The sequence below is a fragment of the Magnolia sinica genome, chromosome 11 (assembly GCF_029962835.1).
Source record: "Magnolia sinica isolate HGM2019 chromosome 11, MsV1, whole genome shotgun sequence".
Classification (NCBI taxonomy): Eukaryota; Viridiplantae; Streptophyta; class Magnoliopsida; order Magnoliales; family Magnoliaceae; genus Magnolia; species Magnolia sinica.
The window spans coordinates 82,186,022-82,194,234 of record NC_080583.1 but is presented as its reverse complement, the minus strand read 5'-3'; positions in this window follow the sequence as shown (position 1 = coordinate 82,194,234).

The following is an 8,213-nucleotide window of genomic DNA, read 5'->3' as shown; positions in this document are numbered from 1 at the left end:
CCACTCACCTTATTGCACGTGATGGGGTGACAATCTGGTTGAAGTATACTAGACCCCGGTGATATTCCAGAGTTGAACTGTATTGATATGTGAACTTAGATGAGGATTCGCATGCTTGAGTTGCATTTTGCACCGTATGGCCTTAGTATGGCCGACATCATCCATGCCTCGCATCGCATAGCCTTGGTACGGCTAATGGCATTCATGGATTCATCAGCATATTCCGCATTACTCTGATACTGCATAACTACTACCTTGCGCACACACTTTCACCGCCCTCTAAGCTTTCCATAAGCTTATGCACGACCGTTGCATGCAGGTGACGTTGGACCGCAGCAGCGCTGAGGCAGGAGCGCATAACAGATCATCTTGAAGCTTTTTGTCCATTATCATTGTATTTCCCTTTATGCTCATTGTACTTGTAAAGTTTTTTATCATAGTGGAAATGTGATGGAGTTTTTGGTTGTTGTTTGTGGGTTATGCCTTTGGTTATGCTTATTACGAATCAAACTGATGTTGAAAATTCTCCTCGTAGCATCCAAGGATAGGAACCTGTCGAATGGGCGCTGGAAGCCGAGAATGGGGTGCTACGGAGGCTGTCGGCGCTGGATTCGGCGATTGAAAATTTTGTGAGCCCGGTTTCCTAGTTTGGAGTTTGACATTACTGTTCTTTTTTTATAACATGGACTATATTCGAAATTCAATTGGCATATTTGATGGGGTTTAATAAAACTTTCTTTCAAAAGACGTTCGATTTCTTCTTTGATCTTTTGCATTACTTCGATCACCATCCACTTAGATATTTGTTTATGTGGTTAATATCCCTTATTCATGGATAACCTGTGGTCAACTAGATGTCGGCTATAATCCAGACAACTCATGATAATCCCAAGTAAAACAATCAACAAACTCTTTAAGTAAATTAACGAGTTCGGCCCGTGTTTGGAAATATTATAATTCACTAATGAAGATAGGCTTAAGATGTTGCTTTGTCCCCAAATTTACCTCTACTATTGAATATTTAACCCGAGTTTGAGAATCATCCAATGTCTCTTAAGCTGGTTTTAAATCCTTCATTTTAATACCATCTTTAGTTTCCTAATCGACCAGTACGACTATATAGACCATATCAACAAAACATCCATTATCATTATTTCACAAACTCTCATCGAGCTACACACTCTGGCCGTGAACTCAGCCTTGATCAACGATCAAACCATCATGTGATTTCTTAAATCTACACCTTGTAATCACACAAAAGGGAATTATAGTCTTCGACAAATCTTCGCTTGATTAATCATGGTAGAAATATCCTGTATGACATTACCAAATTTGAGTTTGTCATTAATTTCAGTTGGCTTACCATTTTTATCTTGCCATGTAAATCATATCGGTTCGATCTCATCTACATAGAAACAAGCCTCAACTGCATTAAACATGGCTAAAAATGGTTTATTGTGAGTCATAACCAATTCTACTTTGTCTTAATTTCAAAAAATTAAGAATTGGTGTAATGATGATGGAATGCACGAGACTGATAGAATACAATATCGTCAAAGTAAAGCATTATAGTTTGATGAAGTATCGACTACAAAGAAAGCAACTGAAACTTTCTTGGTTCCCAACGTTAATTTGACTTGTAAAACTCCATACATTTGTATTATTCATTTAACAAAATTACTCCTTGTGACCTCGATTGGGATGATGTCATCTTGAGTCTTTTCCAGTTTGGCCATCAATTTACTGGGAGAATATTAATAGCAGCTCCGTTATCATCCAAAACTCGAGTGGTTAGGCACCATTGTAAGTGAATGAAAATATACAATGACTTTAGGTGTTGGGTCATTGTGAGAGTCCTCTTTTCAATAATTATTTTATCGAAAGGGGACCTTGGTTCGACTGTCACGGTTGATACCCATTTAACTCCTTCCTCAAAATCAAAGGATCCATGTTGTATGATTATCAAAGGGCCTAACTCTTCGGCATTTCCTTTCATTATGTTGGTTCAGACGTCTATCTTGGAAACTTAATGGTAGTGTCAACACCTTATTACAATCCAATGTAAATGGCGGAAATGAGCCAAATTGTACGACCGAATTCGGACGTTGCCCCTCAGGTGTCTCTGAATTTGGTGGATTATCCATTTCATATGTAACATCATTGGTTGTTCTCATATCTATCTTAAAATATGACGATTATAATTCTATTACTTTAGCAAAGTATTTTTCAATCAAAAGATCATCTGAGAATTTTTCATCACTTAAATACTCAGTCAATCATTTTATGCTCATTCTCGCTAGGAATTCTTCCATATTCATTCCTGCCTTATCAACGATTATGGTTATTGACTGAATCATGGCCCACAAGAAGCTCAGTCACATTAACATATATATATTTTTCTCCTTCTTACTTTGGCATCACTAACCCTAAATTGGGTTGGCGGGTACATATAAGGTTGACCCCCAAATAATGGCCAACTGTCTTCTCTTTGTTGCATGTTGCTTTTGCCAACGTCATTTCTGGGTACAAGTCATCCCCTCTAGTATTGTTGAGAATTTCGAATAACCCAGCCTTTCCTAGACGTCTTCTCAGCTGGGCCGATGTTTAACCTTCATTGACCCATACACAGATCTAGGATGATCATTAACGTGTTTATCCTTATGTGGGTAAAAGGTATTTCCTTTTTTATAGTTATGATTGATCGATTGACCATTTAATCAAGTTGGTCTAGCATATTTCTCACAAAGGTGTTGATAATTTAAAATTATTGTGCCTGAACATGCTTCGATCTAGTCGCCCACATGCTTAGGCCTCACACTCATCTTATCATTTTACTCCTTTAGTTGCCCCATTTGCATTCTGATATTAGCCTTTTGTTGTAGTCGAACCAACCTTTGAATATTAATGGTGGCCATCTTGATCTTCAAATTGGATGAAAATGGATTACTATCGATCATCATTGCTTCTTTTTTTAATTTTTTTTAATTTTCTCAGGAAACTTTAACAGCCCTTATCGATGTTATCCTAAATGTCATTAATGAAAACAACACAGTTGTTAGTGAAAGGCGATCGAGTCCCATGCCATTTGCAGTAATTAATTTTCTTCAGGTCTTTAGCTGTCAAAATCTTATGATTAACCATAAATTTGATAAAATTATTGGCTAACATAATGTCAAAGATTTTCTCAGTATGAAAATTATCAAAGGTGTACGTTTTTTGAATTTTCTTATTTTATAAGATGTCGTTCCTTCTGCTTTAACTAGGGCTGGACATATGAATGATTGTTTAGCCACTACTTCAGTCATTGCAACATTATAATTAGGGTCATAATAATAAGTTCCTATTGATGAATTATTTTGTCTCATTGACTCTTGAAGGAGGGCCTCATATCGAGACACATTCCTGGTTAAGTTATAAAGATACGTGAATTCCGTTTTAATAAATTTCTTTCAAAGCTTAAACTCCAATCCATCTTGAACTAATTGGATAAATTCTGATTCAGTCGTGACCACCTTACATCGGCTTTTTGCTCTCTTAAACCAAGCAATATACTTTTCGATCGATTCTCCTATAAACTACTGAAAACGAGAAAGATCAACTATAGAAATTTATTTGTCCTTATAAAAGAACGGAGCATGAAAATTTTCTTCCATCTCTTACCAATTTCATATGAAATTCGGTAACAAATTGGAATACCAATGAAAAGCTACCCTACTGAGTAAATGACTAAATATTTGTAATTTATAATACTCATTGTTGGCCAATTCTCTACATTGTATGGTAAACTGACCCATGTGTTATACGGTCGATTTAACCCATATCACCTATAAACAACCTAAATTTAGGTCGATAGTGTTGAGATGTGGAGCCACATCAGGACGGCCACTCAACCAGTTGTGGACTGACTCGAGTCAAAGTCCAGCGAGAATCGATTTTTTGGTTCCCCGGTACTCGATCGGTCGAGGCCCATGCTCGACCAGTTAAGGTTACGCAGATTCGTTTCCGGATTTAATGCGGGCTGTGAATTTTTTGACTCAGTTTTCGTAAGGGTGCGAAAGAAAAATTGCCTAAACTATAAATAGGGGTCCTTAGGGCTTTTCTAGGTATTACGAGAGTTATTTCAAGGTGTGGGCGAAGACTTTTCTCTTTACTTCCAAGGGAGAGGTTAGTATATTGCCTTATAATCTTTGCTTTTCTTCATAGTGAAAGTTTACATCCGTAGTTTTTTACCATTGTTTGGGATTTTTCCACGTATATCTTGTCTTGTGGTTTGTTTGGAAAGTTTTTATTCTTTTTCTAGTTTATATTTTTTCTTATTTATCGTTTGTGGGTGACACCAGAGATTGGATCTCGGTTCACTACATTGTTGGTGTGCTGCACAACAACTGGTATCAGAGCTATTGGTTTTAGTTCTATTGGAAGCGATGATGGAAGAAAGAAAGACTAGAATTGAAAAGTTTGATGGTTCAAACTTTGCCTTATGGAAGATGCAGATGGAGGATTATTTGTATCGGAAGGACCTCTATATTCCTCTAGGAGGAAAAGAGAAGAAACCAGATAAGATGACAGATGACGAATAATTTTTATTGGATCAGAAGGCTTTAAGAACGATCCGACGCTCTTTGTCTAAGAGCGTCGCCTTCAATATATCAAAGGTGAAAACCACAAAAGACTTAATGGAAGCCCTAGCCACCATATATGAAAAACCCTCAACGTCTAACAAAGTTCATCTTATGAAACAACTATTCAACATGAAGATATAAGATGGTGGGAGCGTGGCTGAACATCTAAACGAGTTCAATACAGTCACGAGCCAGTTGGAATCTGTTGGCATTGCTTTTGAGGATGAGGTTAGGGCGTTATTGATCTTGTCTAATTTACCAGACAATTGGAATGGTTTGTTGATTGCTATGAGTAATTCTTCATGGTCGACAAAGCTAAAATTTAATGATATGGCCGATCTAATTCTCAGTGAAGAATCTAAAAGAAAGGCATCAGGAATTTCAGGGGATTCAGGGAATGCTCTAAACGTTGAAGGAAGAGGAAGATCGCTGAACAAAGGAGGCAATAAACACGGACGTTCTAAGTCGAGGAAGAAGTCCAAGGGACCAAAAAACAAAGATGGGTGTTGGCATTGCGGGAAGAAGGGGCACATGAAACGTGATTGTAGGGCGCTCAAGAAACAAGAAGGAAGCTCTCAAGACGGGAAGCATTCAGTGAATCTATCTGACGAGAGTGACACAGAGGCGTTGATCTTGTCTCTTGATTCGATGAATCAATTTTGGGTCATAAACACGGGTGCTTCGTTTCATGCGACTTCGTGTAAGGAAGTTCTGCGTAATTATGTATCAGGTGACTTTGGGAGAGTCTACTTAGGTGATGATGAGCCGTGCAGTATTGTTGAAAAGGGAGATGTTCACGTCAATCAGAAAGATGAAACGACTTTGAAATTGAAGAATGTCAGCCATGTACCGAGTTTGAAATGAAACTTGATCTCAGTGGGGCAGTTGGTCGGTACCGGTTATGTGACGAAATTCACCAGTGATTCCTGGAAGATCACAAAAGGTGCCTTGGTGATATCTCGAAGTAAAAGGAAGATACTTTGTACGTGACTTTAGGATCGTATAGTTCACTCGTAGTTGTATCAACTGAAATGAATGGGCAGTTATGGCATCAAAAGTTGGGACATGAGTGAGAAGGGGATGAAAGTACTATTGTCAAAAGGGAAGCTACCAGTGCCGAAGTCTATTGACTTGAAATTTTACGAGGACTGCGCGTATGGCAAGCAGGCGAGGGTAAGTTTCAAGAAGACAGGACGCACTTCAAAAACGCATCTGTTGAAGCTTGTATACACTGATGTGTGGGGACCGGCACAGGTATCATCTCTTGGTGGTTCATGTTATTTTGTTTCTTTTATTGATGATGCTAGTAGAAAACTGTGAGTTTATTTCTTAAAGCACAAATCTGATGTATTTGATGTATTTAAAAAGTGGAAAGTTATGGTAAAAAATGAGATAGGTAAAACAATAAAATATCTCAGATTGGATAATAGGGGAGAGTACTATGATAAGAAATTTGAGGAGTATTGTGCAGCAAATAGAATCAAACATCATAAAACAATTTCAGGGACACTGTAACAAAATGGTGTGGTTGAGCACATTAACAGGATCATCCTTGAGCGCGTCAAAAGTATGAGGTTACATGAAGGGTTGCCCTAGACCTTTTGCGCAAATGCCGTGAATACTTTCGCATATCTCATCAATAGAAGCCCCTAAACACCATTGGATGGTGGGCTACAAGAAGAAACGTGGACTGGGAAAGAAGTGAACCTTACACATCTCAGAGTGTTCAGTTGCACTTTATATGTTCACATTGATGCAGACACAGAAACAAGCTGAATGCGAAGTCCAGGAGGTGCATGTTTATAGGTTACGGGCAGCATGATTTTGGCTACAGGTTTTAGGATAAAGAAAAAAGGAAAATCATCAGAAGCAAAGATGTAGTGTTCAATGAAAAAGTGATGTATAAGGACAGTATGCAAGAAAATAAGGCCGAGGAGAAAGAATTCATAGAGTTGGAAGAGTTACCGGACACGGGTGTTACAGCGCCACAGGATGATCATACACAGGAGTATTATGAGGCAGAGCCACAGACATGGTTATGAGGAGGTCTACTTGAGAGAGGAGACCCACGGTCCGATACTCACCATCCTTACATTATCTACTAATGACAGATAATGGTGAACCAAAGTATTTTGAAGAGGCATTATAGTCAGATACATGGGTTAAGTGGGAGCAGACCATAGATGATAAGATGGACTCTCTCGAGTCTAATCGTACATGGAGCTAGTCACTCTACCCAAGGGTAAGAAAACTCTTAAAACAAGTGGGTTTATAGTCTGAAGGAGGAGCACGATGGTTCGAAACGGTACAAGGCCAGATTGGTTGTAAAAGGGTTTCAACAAAAGGCAGGTATCGATTTCACTGAAATATTTTCACTGGTAGTGAAAATGTCTACGATTCGCATGGTCTTGAGTATAGTGGCTACAGAGGACTTACATTTAGAGCAGCTAGATGTTAAGACAACCTTTCTTTGTGGGGACCTTGAAGAAGAGATATATATGCATCAGTCGGCAGGATACGTGGCACCAAGAAAAGAGAACAAGGTGTGTAGACAGAAGAAGAGTTTATATGGCCTGAAGCAGGCCACGAGGCAGTGGTACAAGAAGTTCAACAATTTTATATCGTGAAACGGTTTTAGGAGATGTCATGTACACCACTGTTGCTATTTGAAGAAGTTTGATACGTCGTACATTATCCTTATTCTGTACGTTAATGATATGCTTGTGGTCGGTTCAAGCATGAAAGACATCTCAGATCTCAAAAGACAACTGTCTAGAGAATTTGTCATGAAGGATTTAGGAGCTGCAAAACAAATTCTAGGCATGAGGATAAAGCGTGATAGGAAAAATAAGAAATTGGTTTGGTCACAAATAGAGTACATAGCTAAGGTACTTAATCGATTCAATATGGGTGGTGTTAAGCCGGTTAGCACTCCATTAGCTAACCACTTTAAGCTTTCTAGGAGCAAGATGCAAAGACGCGGGAGGAACGAGACTACATGGCAGAAGTCTTATATGCGTCAACTATTGGGAGTCTCATGTATGCTATGGTGAGCACGAGGCCCGACATTGCTCAAGCAGTGACAGTTGTTAGCAGGTTCATGAATAACCCCGAGAAGGAACATTGGAAAGCTGTGAAGTGGATCCTTAGATATCTGGTAGGTACTGTGGATATAGGGTTATGCTATGATGGATCGAAAATCAAGCTACAAGGCTACGTAGATTCAGATTTGGCAGGATATATCGACAATAGAAGAAGTACTACAGGTTATGTCTTTACTCTGGGTAGTGCTGCAGTCAGTTGGGTCTCTTAGTTATAGAAGATAGTATCTATCAGTACAACGGAAGCAGAATATGTTGCAGCTACAGAAGCGTGTAAGGAGATGGTGTGGATGCAAGGTTTCATGGAAGAGTTGGGTAAGAAGCAAGAAGATTGCAAGTTGTTTAGTGACAGTCAGAGTGCAATATACTTGGCTAAGAATTCAGCCTTTCATTCAAAGACCAGGCATATTGACATCAGATATCACTTTATGCGTTCGTTACTGGAAGATGGATCGATTACTCTGGAGAAGATCCATATAAGTGAGAATCC